The 14,048-nt window shown below is 43.6% G+C and overlaps 1 protein-coding gene across 18 annotated transcripts in view; it reads right to left on the reverse strand.

Annotated features, from left to right (window-relative positions):
* SIPA1L3 (signal induced proliferation associated 1 like 3) overlaps nt 1-14,048 on the reverse strand; it is a 309,889-nt gene that overhangs the window by 212,726 nt on the left and 83,115 nt on the right. For 13 of the 18 annotated variants that reach the window (XR_004973699.1, XM_036346836.1, XM_036346841.1 and 10 more), the window contains 2 exons: nt 2,659-2,726; nt 1,879-1,998 (listed from right to left, as the gene is read on the reverse strand). The exons of 2 other annotated variants lie outside the window; for them this stretch is intronic. The gene's annotated coding sequence lies outside the window, so the exon portion shown is untranslated. The remainder of the gene's footprint in view (nt 1-1,878; nt 1,999-2,658; nt 2,727-14,048) is intronic. 3 more of the 18 variants (XM_036346829.1, XM_036346825.1, XM_036346826.1) reach the window with 1 other exon arrangement.

Here is a 14,048-nt window from a genome sequence, read left to right on the forward strand (position 1 = left end):
GCCTGGAGAGGGTCAATGGGAAAAAAGGGTGACATATGCAATACTTTCAACAATATTTATTAAAAAAAAAACAAGAAAGAAAGAAAGAAGAAGGGGAACCCAGCAGACAGCAACTTAACCAAGTGATACAGGTTAATAGCCCCAGTGATAAGACACATGGACACCAAGAACTCCCTGATACAATGCGCTGAGGAGGGCACATGACCTCTGTGGTGTTCTGCCAAATATGCATAACCTCTAGACATGAGAAAACATCAGACAAACCCAAACTGAGACAGTCTACAAAATAACATAGTAGTTGTCTTCTGAACAACCGTTATAGATCGGAGATTAAGGAGACATGACAGTTAAATGCAGTATGGGGTCCTGGATAAGATCTTGGGACAGAAAAAGGACATCAGTGGAAAAACTAGTGAAATGTGACTAAAGTCTGTCATTTAGTTCATAATACTGGACCAGTGTTAATTTCTTCGTTTGAACAGTTGTGTTAAACTTATTTAAGATAGGAATATTAGGGGAAGTTGGGTGATGGGTATGTGTATATAAATTCTGTACTATTTTTACAACATTTTTGTAAAACTAAAATTACTTCAAATAAGAAGTTAAAAATTGTGCTAAGAAGCATCCTTTGATGGAAATCTGGACCCTAGAGACTGTCCCACAAACATTCTACTGGTATCCAGGCAGAACCTTAGGTCAGAATGAAGAAATGCAATGGTATTCAATAAACAGCCAAGAGAGAAGTTACTGCCTAGATCCACTCAGTTCCCAAAGCTCCACTGACTAGTGTCTGCAACTGAGCCAACATCACTCACTGCCTGAATCCAGAGTCTGGATGCCAGAATCTTTTACTCTCCCACTTTCTACCGTGTTGGAGTCTTGGTGCTTTGAGAATCAGACAACACCCCCTAAGCCAGTGGTTCTCAACCTTCCTAATGCCGCGACCCTTTAATACAGTTCTTCATGTTGTGGTGACCCCCAACCATAAAATTATTTTCGTTGCTACTTCATAACTGTAATTTTGCTACTGTTATGAATCGTAATGTAAATATCTGATATGCAGGATATATTTTCATTGTTACAAATTGAACATAATTAAAGCATAGTGACTAATCACAAAAACAATATGTAATTATATATGTGTTTTCCGATGGTCTTTGGTGACCCCTGTGAAAGGGTCGTTCGACCCCCAACGGGGTCGTGACCCACAGGTTGAGAACCGCTGCCCTAAGCACCCTCCCTGCATCCTGCCAACAAAGGCTGGTGTCCTACTTAGAAATGGCCCAACAGGAATGCCTCATAATTTGAGGCCCACTCCCCTGCTTAGACTCTATCCCAAAGAAACATAAGAAGGTATTCATTAACAATCCCCATGAAACTGTACAGATATGCATAACACATATATGTAACATATTCGAAACCCTTAAGTGTAATTATGTGTAAACTAGAGGCCTGGTGCATGAAATTCGTGCACAGATACAGTCCCAAGGCCTGGCCGGCGATTGAAGCGCAAGCGTCTGGCGTGGAAGGGCAGGTCCCAGTTGACCTCTGGGCCTTGGGCAGCACCTGGGCCCCTGGGTCCCCACATGATCTAGGTGAGAGCCACCTAGGCTTTTTTTTGTATAGATATGCATAACACATGGTGGTGAAGGCTTGGGGTGGGGACAATTTGCATATTAGGCTTCTATTATATAGGATACCTACACTATATTTTTTGTTTATGGAGGAACAGCACATCCACACGGGTGGGTGATGGGGCCATTTTCTATCATGATTGTAGTGACAGTTACACAACTGTATGCATGCCCGCCATCTGCGGGGCAATTGGGGCGATTGGGCCCCACTCACACCTGTCTTGGCCTGGTGCTGCCCACTCACCTGCTCCACTATACCACCTCGGGCCCACTCTGGTCAGGGTCCATTGGAGCCGGCAATGCCTCCACTGCTGCCCGCTGCCAGCTCTGTGTAGCTGATGCCCGCCATGTTCTGCACCGCCCCCTGGTGGTCAGCACACGTCATAGTGAGCAGTCAAACTCCCAGTCAAACTCCCAGTAGAGGGGACAATTTGCATATTAGGCTTCTATTATATAGGATACCTACACTATATTTTTTGTTTATGGAGGAACAGCACATCCACATGCGTGGATGATGGGGCCATTTTCTATCATGATTGTAGTGACAGTTACACACAACTGCATGCATTTGCCTAAACTCAGAAACTACATACCAAAAATTGAATTTTACTTTCTGTAAATTTAAAAAACTGAGTTTAAAAAGTTGAGAAAAAAGAATGACACACTGATGAATGCTATGAACAAAGATTTCCAAGGTATATTACTGTTGAGGACAGTGGGAAGCTGCTATAGAGGCAGCAGCCACAAAGAATGGCTTTTCTCTTTAAATGGCAAACTAAAAAAAAAATACACACACACACACACATATATACATATATGATCATGAATGGGAAGAGGTCTGGCAAGACACCTACCCAACTTCTGGCAGTAACTACTTCTGAGGAAGTTAGACTTTTGGTATAGAGGGGCAATGAAGGAGACTTCCATCTTTTCCTTGACACTCTTTCAAATTCATTAAAAAAAAAAAAGGCTTAGGTGTACTAGTTGTAAAATGTAAGCAAACAAATAACCATACTGTACTCACCCTTAGTACATTCTGAACTCTAGTGTTCCTTGAGGGTCCCAGGAGAGCTGATGTCAAAGATTGTGCTTCTACAGAGACAGAAAAGAATAAGGCTATATTTTTGGCCAACCGGAGCCTTTCTGCTAATTGTATTCTGTCATTTACAAATTCACTCCCTCAACAAGTATTTATTGAGCACCTACTCTGTGCCAGGTACCAAGGGATACCAGTGATCAAAACAAAGTTGTTATCCTCAGGGAGCAGGCATTCCATTAGGTGAGGAAGACAATAAACACACAATATGAAGTCAGGGAGCAGGGTGCGGAGAGTGATGCAGCTGCTATTTCACAGAGTGGTCAGAGGCTTGAGGAGAGGACAGAGACATGAATATAAGAGACTAAGAACTATGTGGCTAGCTGAGAAATAATATTCCAGGTCACCAGAATGGCAGAAGACCTGAGGCAGGTATATGTAGGGGGAGCATTTGAGTAGCAACAGGGGTCCATGTGCCTTGTGCAGGGTGAGTGAGGGGACAAGTGGTAGGAGAGGAGGACAGGGAGGTGACTGGGGCAGATAGTGGGCCATTCTGAGCACATTTCCTTCAGACACTTGTGAGGAGTGGCAGAGAAATAGCACTTATCCTCACATGTAACTTTATATTATTAATTTACTAGTGGCCTGGTGCATGAATTCATGCACATGGAAAGGAAGTTAATTAGAAGAAATATTTTAATATTGCTATTTGCCCTTTCTATATAATAGAAGTAGCAACCAAATTCACGATCGACAATGACAGATCAAAAAACACGTGTGCAATTGGCGCCAGTGTGAGCTTTATATGTATTGCGCATGCGCAAGTCAACTTAGCCTTTTATATATATAGAATAAACTTGCTTAATTAGACCTGCTTTCCGATTTAGCTAAACTTTTTCCAGCCGAGTGAAGCACCCCAACTTCTCTTTCAGGTAACTGTCAGCAACACAACAGTAAATATTAACATGAAGCAGATTATTAATGTAGATGGTGCAGAGAGAACAAAGGGTGAAATATTTAACTGCAGCAGTATGACTATATTCTGTGCAATGAGAAAACCTGAAGTCATTTCCAAGGTCCACCATTTCTTACTTCTTTTCAGTCGGGTCAAGTTTCTAAGTTTTCTAAATCTCCATTTTCCGGCTAATGAAAAGAAAATAGGATTCTACTGAGTCTCCTATCTATCTACTCCAGGACTTCTGTGAGGATCAAATGAGATGAGGCACAGGAAAACGTGTCACAGACATTTGTTTAAAGTGTTAATGTTTCCACCTGGCTATAAAGCAAGTCATGTTCCTAGGCCGAAGAAACTACAAGGAGGCTAGTTGCTAGGGAGAGGAAGCCGGGCGTTGCTATGTGATGTCATTACCTGGTGCCTATAAGGCACCGTTTCCGGGCTGGGTTGGGCTGTGGACTGGATTTTGCTCCATGGGGTCTTGGCAGTGTCAGCTGCGATCTGGTGGGGTGTCGCTCCGGGGTGGTGGCGGGGCCCATGTCCCACTTGGGGGAAGCCAAGTGTTGCTTTGTGGGTGCCAGCTCTGTCGTGCCGTTTCTCTGTAAATGGCCAGTGTGCGTCACAGCAGCTCCTGTGCTGAACGTCTGCCCCCTGGTGGTCAGTGCACATCATAGCGACCAGTTGGATGGTCGGACACTTAGCGTATTAGCCTTTTATATATATAGATGCTTTTGAATATTTTGTATAGTTGTTCATATTTAAATAGATATTTCATGGATGAATGAATGTCTTCAGACTGAGAAGCCATGGTCTATATTGTTCACCATCCCATTTCAGTTTAGGCCAGGAATTTACTAAGTCAGGGAGATGAGCTCTGAAAGGACAACCTAGAACCTTCTGTCTTAGCAGACATGTGCCTACTCATTTCACTCTCCCAATAACCCTAAAAATAGATAGATACTATTATTATGTCCATGTTACAGATGAGAAAACTGAGGCATGGAGTGGGTAAGAAACCCACTAGCTGAGGCATCCAGCCAGTCAAAAGTACACTATAGCTGGGATGAACCCAGGCAGTCTTGCTCCAGACTACTTGGCCAGGCAACAGTCATGGCAGTCAATGAAGAGAGGGCTAACCACCGGCTGACAATGTCTCCCTGACCCGCTTCCCCAATACTATGGCCCAAATGCTGCCCACATGCCAAGATTAAGCTCAAACACTAGCCAGCTCCTCCAGGAAGCCCCCCAGGAAGGAAACCCTAACAAACCAACTTTCCAGGGTACAGAAATCAGAACAGATTCAATAATCTTGCCCCTATGCTCCTGGTTCTTAACCTTTCTCATGCAAGGGACTCCTGTTGGCAGCCTGATAAAGGGCATAAATTTCTTCTCAAAATCAGGTTTTTAAATGTATAAAATGCAATACACAAGATTACAAAGGAAACCAATTATATATATTCAGACTAGTGGCCTGGTGCATGAAATTCGTACACACTGAAAGGGAATGAGAGGAACATAATTTGGACTCACTATCTAATATCAATAATATGTGAGCCCTGACTGGTTTGGCTCAGTGGATAGAGCATCAGCCTGCAGACTGAAAGGTCCCAGGTTCGATTCCGGCCAAGGGCATGTACCTTGGTTGCAGGCACATCCCCAGTAGGGGGTGTGCAGGAGGCAGCTGATCGATGTTCCTCTCTCATTGATGTTTCTAGCTCCCTATCCCTCTCCCTTCCTCTCTGTGAAAAATCAATAAAATATATATAATAATAATAATAACAATAATATGTGAGCATGAGGCAGTCCACGTTTCTGAAATTCAATGACATGAATTTTAGTTATTACTTTGCCAAATAAATGGAATTTACTGATACCATTTAAAAGAGCATTCAGCTTAATATTAAAAACTCTGACTACCAAGTCAGGTCTGTTTTCAACTTTTTGCCAGCATTGTAAATTGTTTGCAATATCTGCCCATTTGGGGTTGCATGTCGTAGTTATGAATAAATCGGGCTTGCCACACTTCGTTACAATTGCCATAGCATCCTGATATTGTTGTTGCATATTTCTGGGACTACCCTCAAAAGATGATGGAAGTATTATCATTTTACCAATCAGCACATTGTCATTTTCAGATCTAGATTTGAGATAATCTATCAAACCACTATATTTTTCAACTCTCAACTTAGATTGGTTTGCTTTGATGAAATTTATCCAATTGGCCTCCACTTTTGAATATGAATCCACAATAAACTGTTGAGTTAATTTTCCTGCATTTAAAGTAAGATTGAACGTGTCCCGCACAGAGAGATGAAATCCATAATACTGCATTTGTGTGACTCGTGTCCTTACATTTTGTCTAGTATTATTGTCGATTACACTGTTGTCTCTGAGTCTTAATGCAATATCTGTTCCCCAGCCTTTTTCACCATATGGAAAAAGAATAGGATGTCATTGCATCTAATGTAGGAGACAGGATACTGATTTGTTTCATTTTAGTGGCATTTGGATTATTGGGATCTGGTTTACAATGAATGAGCAAGTCCCTTTCAAAAAGAGGTTCTCCATCTTCGTTTCTGAATATGACAGCAACCTCGGTTACATGGGGAGAATTGTATCTACCTGGGTCACTATTACGATCCTATTTAATTGCCATTGTTACTTCTGTGGAAGCAATACCTTTTGCTGCTGATTCAGATTGGGCTTCCTTTTCTACCTCATGTAGCATCTTGTACAATTTTGTTAATTCATTTATTTCATGCATGAGGTTGTTGATGTTCATCATGAGTCTTTTTGAGCAGCCCTGGTTTTCTGGCATTGCTAACTTTTTACTTGTAGCTTCGGCTGTATCCAAAATATAGAGTTGAGCAAACTTCCGAGAAACACCATCTGAAGGATGTAAAGTTCCAGTACAGTGATAAACTTGTCCATGTATTCTAAAACAGTATGGTCCATATCTGGATGGCAATGCAATATTTGCACCCATGGAAGCGAAAGCAAAAGAAATATTTATGGAAGGAATATTTTCCATGAAATTTTTACTGTCAGGATCTTCGTTTGTCATTAATTTTTAAAAATACGCTGGGTAATCTGGAAAATGTATATCATTTGGACAGACTTTCCCTTTGCTATAACATCGAGTAAATTTCCCATCAGATGGTTTTTCATCAGAGAAATTTAGTGATAGGTAAAATTCAAATCTACAGTCATTCCACCACAACTATGCTCAAGAATTGCATCCTCATGTACTCCATTTTTGCTGAGAAGACAATTCCTACCAGTATTGGTAGTACTTGTTGATGACTGTTCTCTAGACATATTCTGTCATTGCCACCGCCTTCTTTCAAATTCAAAGGCACGTTGGTCTTTAGACATTTTCTGTTGATGACACCAGTGTTTTTCGGCATCAGAGCAACGTTTTTCCAGTAGTTGGTCTTCAGATACATTCTGTTGCAGGCACCGCCTTCTTGCAAGATCAGACGCACATTGCTCTTCAGACATTTTCTGTTGATAACGCCAGCATCTTTCGGCTGCAGAGCTACGTTGTATCAACAGTTGTTCTTTAGACATAGTCCCACCTCTCTACTGTCACGGTCTGAGATGCAGGTGAATGAGAGTCCTCGCTGTCAGGCCACTGAGAGCTGTCTGACCAATGGCTGATTCTGGCTGATTCTGTGGGGGTGGGACTTCCTCCTCCCTGCTATCAGTTTCTACAGCTGTGATGATGAAGCTGGGGTGACAGAGGGAGCCACGCCTCGCAAGCCACCCTCTCTCTCACTCTGCTCTATGTCCTCCTACTCTGCCAAGTCCTCTAAACCTCCCACTCTCCACCTGCTCTCTTGCTCTGCTCTCCGCCGGCGAAGGTCCTGGGAGCCCACGGGCATGGCTTGGTGCAGCTGGCCTTGCCTCCCGGGGTGGCAATTGTCCTGGGAGCCTGCAGCCACCATCGCCTCCCGGGGTGCTTGACACCTACATATGCAAATTAACCCGCCATCTTTGTCAGGTTAATTTGCATACTCACTCCTGATTGGGTGGTGAGTGTAGTGGAGGGACGGTCAATTTACATGTTTCTCTTTTATTAGTGTAGATGTCAAAAATATCTGTAAAATACAACCAAATTTGAGATATAGTAATAAACATGCTTCTTGCCCTAACTGGTTTGGCTCAGTGGATAGAGCATTGGCCTGCGGACTCAAGGGTCCCAGGTTCAATTCCGGTCAAGGGCATGTGCCTTGGTTACAGGCACATCCCCAGTGGGGAGTGTGCAGGAGGCAGCTGATCAATGTTTCTAACTCTCTGTCCCTCTCCCTTCCTCTCTGTAAAAAATCAATAAAATATATTTAAAAAACATGCTTCTTTATGAATGCTTTAAATTACGAAATCTCAGTGGTAGATCCAATGACTAGTTATTTAGAAATAGATGAGTCTAAATGATATTTTTTTTACATCTTCACCAACTATAATGTGCTATGGAAATATTTATGATTTCTAGCAGTGACAGAAGTATAATTAATACAGTTGTGAAAATGCTAAAATTTCAGATGGTAGGGAAAATAAAGATGTAAATTTCTTCCCAGCCAACTTCACAATCCTCTAAATTCCATGCAAGGATCCTTCAAGGGTCAATGGTCCTGAGATTAAGAACTCCTAAACTATACCTGAGATCAGGGAAAGGTGAAGCATGTTCCCAGGAAAGATAATAATTTGGGGGTGGGGGTAGACTCAGATACTGAGCATTGGCTGTTTTGACTTACATTGCATCTCAGCCCCCTGAACCTCACCTTTCCCACTCAACTCCTGTGGGAATGACCCTACACATAGGAAGAGGGGAGGGGTACTAATATGATCCTAGCCTGACTAAGAAAGCCACTGTACCCCCTCTTCCCTGTCCCTGGCCTCAGATGGCTCAGGGTGGCCCTGGCATTGAAGCCAGGCTGACTAGGCCCAATAAATGGCAGGCTTAGGACATGTCCTGGGACCACAGGGAAAGAGATTATTTCCCTGAGAGCTGCAAGTGGTTGATATACCCGGGGAGCTGCCCAAGAGACTACCTGAGGTTAAAATCAACACAGAGAAATGCAGAGGTGGGAGCTGAAAGGAAATTAGGTCCTGGAAACCTTAGGAGAGGCCCTGGATCCAGCCATGCCTGAAGCCATCACATGTACATTGTCACAGACTGAGTCCATACATTTCCTTTTATACTGAAGCAGGCTGACCTGCATTAGTATTTGCTCACACAACTAAATGACTCTCAACGAATGTGAAAGGGGAGAGACAACTGTAGTTCTTGATGATTCCCACAACTCATTACCAAGTCATTAGGAAAGCACAAAATAAAATTTAAAAACAGTTACTATACATAGAAACAGCAAATACAGAAAAATACATACTTTTTAAAAAACTCAGAAATAGCCTGTTGGGTAGGTACTATCCCTAAGCTAGTCTATGAGTCCCTAACAGTTCTCATTTTCAAGATGCTTGGGAGGGCAGGAGGGAACCATAAGTCCCCAGAACATTTTCCTTTATCACCAGACTTCCCATTTTAAAAATTCCTGGGATGGTCAGAAAATCCCTGCAATAAAGCTCCTGTAAAATTTTAATAGCTGCCTCTTAAAATTTGCTTTTATGCTGCTCTAATTTTCCCCCTTTCCTTCTCTAGAGTGATGCATATGGCTCTTGAAAGACTCATCAGCATTGACAGACTCGTTTCTCTGGGTTGGGAATCTTCTTCCTGCCAAATAGAGGAAGCTATGATGTCCATCAGTCTGGTATCCCTCATACATGGGAGGAGCCACAGCAGAGAGGAAGATGCCAAGAGGTTGTAGAAATGGCAACAAAGGTGGGCTATAGATGTCCCAGAACACCCACTATCTAACAATAACCCTGTCCCACCTGTCCCATATGTTAAACTCACAGGGCCAAGCACAAAGCTTCCCAAGGATTATACCAAGAAACAGAATCCCAGATGAAAGAACCTGGGGGTGAGAGGACATCCTGGCCCAACTCCTAGCCTGAGTGGCTCCTCCCCTCACCCACAGTTATGGGTTCTGGGAGAAACACATGACCTAAGCAGGGCTAATCAAAGTTGGCCCTGGAAATTTTGCTGGAATTACTGAGGGGAAAGGACGGGATGTAAGGCAGGGGTTGTTGGAGGGCTACTTTGCTCCCTGGAAGTAGGGGTGGGACACCTGAGAATGAAGTAAAAGCTGAGAGAGGCAAGCCCAGAAGTGGAGAAGGGTGGAATTTTGAGAAGAATACCTGAATACTGACTCTGGTCAGACCAGCTCTGGGATTTTCTCAGGTCCTAGAGCCATTAAGTTGCCTTTGCAAGTGTAAGCCAGTTTGAATTTGGGAGATTCTATCATATACAACAGAAATAACTTATTGATTGAACTGGAAGGGATCTCAGAAATCAATACAGTGCTCCTTCATGTTTGGGTGAACATGATCCTTCTAAGAAGCTGATAAAACTATATCATGTCTCTCCAGAAAAAAGAAAAAAACCCCCCACAAAATACTGCATGTCTCAAAGACGTCAAAGACCTCTGAAGCTGTCCACAGAAACTGGTGAAGAACGCTTGGATCTAGTCTGATCTGTCCACTTGATGGAAAGTGAGGTTCAGAATGCTTCAGTGAGTTGTCTAGAGCCCAAGCCAGCTGAAGGCAGAGCCAGGCCTCACTAGAGCCCCAGGAGGTGCTACCCTTAACTCCCCTGAGTATGGTCCTCAGGGGAGACACTACAGAGGGTCAGGGGAGGAGTGGGTGAAGCTCCAGGCCTCCCCACCCCCATTTACCTAAAACAGCTCCACTTTGTTCTGTTTTATAAAATGGGCTTTCAGGGAAGTGTCTGATCATGGTTCCATCACTCCACAATCAACATACTGAAAACCAATCTCTTATATCATGTTTCAAAGTACAGTGGCCCTTGAACACAGTCGAAATTCTATGTATAACTTGTGATTCTACAGTCAGCCCTTCACATCTGTGAATTCAATTTCACTGAGGATCAAAAACAGTTAATTTCCACTTTCGGTTAGGGATCCAAGTTTGGGAAACCGCAGTGGGGCATGCAAAAATACTATGAGGTTTTGATAGCGCCATGGCTCCATGTGAGATACTTCTGCCAGCCAGGGTGCTGCTCTCCTGACCCCAAGGCAGCTGGTGTGCCTGGGCCTTTCTGTTCCTGTGTTTCTGGACCTGACATTTCTAGTCTTCCCTTGTATTTCCATCCCAACTCATATGGAAAGGCTCATCCAGGCCCTGGACAAGTAACTCAGTTGGCTAGAGTGTCGTCCCAATACCCCAAGGTTGTGGGTTCAATCCTCTGACAGGACACCCACAAGAATCAACCAATGAATATATAAATAAGTGGAACACAAATTGATGCTTCTCCCTCCCTTCCTCTCTCTCTCTAAAAAAAAAGAAAAAGAAAGAAATAAAGAAAGAAAGGAAGGAAGGAAGGAAGGAAGGAAGGAAGGAAGGAAGGAAGGAAGGAAGGAAGGAAGGGGCTCATCCACCCACACTTCTTCATTCCCTTTCACTTGGTCCTCTCTAAAGACCAAACAAACAAACAACAACAAAAACACAAACGTGTGGCTAATCTGACTGGTCAGAGATTATGACTGTTGCTGTCACCTGCTTTGCCAGTTGGCAGGTTATTAGCCCCAAAGGCTGGGACCAGGACCACAAGCTCTCCTGGTGTCCAGAGATGGCAGCAGGCTCTCTTCTGCTTTCTGTCTTGGAGAACACACAGCTTGGGCAATGTTCACCCAAACTCTAAGATGGCCTGGCCACATGCACCCTCCTGACCAAGTGCTGACAGGGGTAGCCAGGCCTCTTTCCTCTGTGTAACGGCTGATCTAGGCTTTGAGATTGCGGTGAAGGAGAACCAAGCCCACTGGGGCCTTCTGCCATAAGCTGCATTCTCCTTTCTAGGCTTTATCAGAGCCTCACATTGAGATACCAGGAAATTACCTACCAATAAAGTGGTTCAATCCCTCTTCATTTAGAGAAGATTCCCATTATACCCACCCCCATCCAGTCTCTGATATACTGACTCAGGAAAATATCTGTTCATTCAACTGCCTCTACCCACTTGCCAATGAAGAAAAGCTGCCATGTGAAGAAAGGACTTTGCCTTGGGAAAATCTAGGCCCTCTACCACTATACATATGGCAGCCACTGAGATCATCTTGCAATTAATCATGTTTTCTCTAATGACCTATATTCTATTAATTATACATCAATGCGTTAGCCTGGTTCTTTCATTGACTGATTCAGTCCACAATATGACTATGAGGATTTCACATTCTCATTTCCTGTCTTCCTCTCCCATCCAAGAGAAGCATTGTGGTACAGGGCTTTAAGGACTTCACTCAGAAGTGTCAGGGAACTATCATGCCTCCAGTCTAGCCCAAGTAACTCCATGGTAGAATGGCTCAAGACAGACCTCTGCAGAGAAACTGCTCAGGGAAGGCAACAAAGGGTGACCATCTCACGCACAGCAGATAGGTTACAATGCCAGCCTGACACCACCAAATGTGCTGGAGTTGTGGTGTCAGGGGAACTGTCACTGCCAGTGAGAATGTACCCTGAAACAGACATTTTGAGAACACAGCTGGCAATTTCTATAGAAGAAGAAACAGTAACCTCGGTGACATACTTCACCACCCCACTGACTGGGCTTTGGGATTCCCTGCCCAGATCCCAGAACGATGTGGCTTTGCAAATAAATTCTCATTCTGGCTTGAAGCATGAGGTTTTCACTTTGATTTTACTACACGCCAAGCACTGTTTTTAGTTCTTTAGCTATCAACTCATTTAACTCTCAAATGAACTACCAGCATCCCCACTTTTAACAGACCAGAAGCACAGAGAGGTAACTTGCCCAAGATCACACAACAAGTAGGTGGCACAGCCAGGAAGGATTTAAACCTAGTGGGTCTGAATCTAGAACTGCCACCAATGCCATTTATAAACAGAGTATGGGCTCAGCCTTGAAACCTATGTGATTCCACCTTCAGACATCAATTTTAGATGGATCAGAGACCTAAATATGAAAGGAAAAATATGAGTGAAGGTTTCTCACTCAGGGATTCTGAAAAAGTATTTGCTCTCCTCACAAAAAGGGGCAGACTCATCCACACAGTCCTGTGTCCCTTCTCCAGTCTGCCTTTTCCAGTGTGGAATGTGGAAGTGATATCTAGATTTGAGAGGATTCCTCTTTTCCCAGAACACTACTCTGACAGAACAGAAGGGCTGAAGTCTCAAAGCTCCAGCCTGCTAAGAAAGGTGGGTTGCAGCAGCCACCTTGTAGCCAGAGAGTCACAGCAGCACTGGCGCCACACCACTGCGCCACATCCTCTCCATCCAGATGTTATAGAATTCAAACAACCTCCTAGGTGTTCAAGTGACACTGCCACTTGTGTATTCTGATACAATGCTTGCAGTCCAGAGCATTTCTAACTGAACACCTGCTATAGCCAGGCTCCAGCAGCCACATGCTGCGCCAGCACCCTGGAGAGTTTGTAGTCACTAACATGGATTTGAAGGTGTCCCAAAAAGACAACTCAGAAATGAACTTTTGGCAATCTTTAGGAAAGATTTCCACCAAGCATGGCTGATCAGAGGCATCTAGAGGATCTCAACTGGGAACAGCCTTCTTTCTCTCTACAGATTTCTAGTTAGGGACACTGATTTAAAAGGCCAAGCCTCCCTCCCCTGCCCCCAACCCCCCAACCCAATAATAATAATAATAAAATAATAATAATAAAGGCCAAGCCCAATGCACTGGCATAGCTGCATCATGGTCTGCTGGCCCTGGGCTCACTGCCTGGGAAATCCTGCATAGCCTGTGGATTTTTCCTCCGTGTCACCAGACATCTGCTGGATGTGCCAACAGTTAAACCTCTTCCTGCACTCCCATAAAAACAACTTGTCAATGTGGTTTCGAATACTGGGTGCTTTTCCACAAAGAACTCTCCAGACCCCAGCTAGTCAGATGAAAGACAGACAGTGATCAACCTAATAAAATAGGTCAGGCTTTATATTTTAATCCTCTAATTCATAATATACTAGTGGCCCAGTGCACAAAATTTGTGCACATTAAAAGGGACTTAATTAGAGGAAATATTTTAATATTGCTATTTGCCCTTTCTCTATAATAGAAGTGTCAGAGATGAAAGAAAATTAGTAAAATGTATATGAAAAGAATATATAAATTATTAATAAATAAACAATAACAGCGTCACATCCCCAGCTGGCGCCAGGCTGGGAACTCAGCCTCATGTCCCCTGGCCTTGCGGCGCACACAGCCCCACCCACCTGCACCTGCCTTGCATGCAGCATCCTGCTGATCGGTCATTACGGCGTGAGGGTGTCACGACCATTTGCATATTGCCCTTTATTAGTATAGATTGAAAGG

The sequence above is a fragment of the Myotis myotis genome, unplaced genomic scaffold (genome assembly GCF_014108235.1).
Source record: "Myotis myotis isolate mMyoMyo1 unplaced genomic scaffold, mMyoMyo1.p scaffold_m19_p_19, whole genome shotgun sequence".
NCBI classification, from domain to species: domain Eukaryota; kingdom Metazoa; phylum Chordata; class Mammalia; order Chiroptera; family Vespertilionidae; genus Myotis; species Myotis myotis.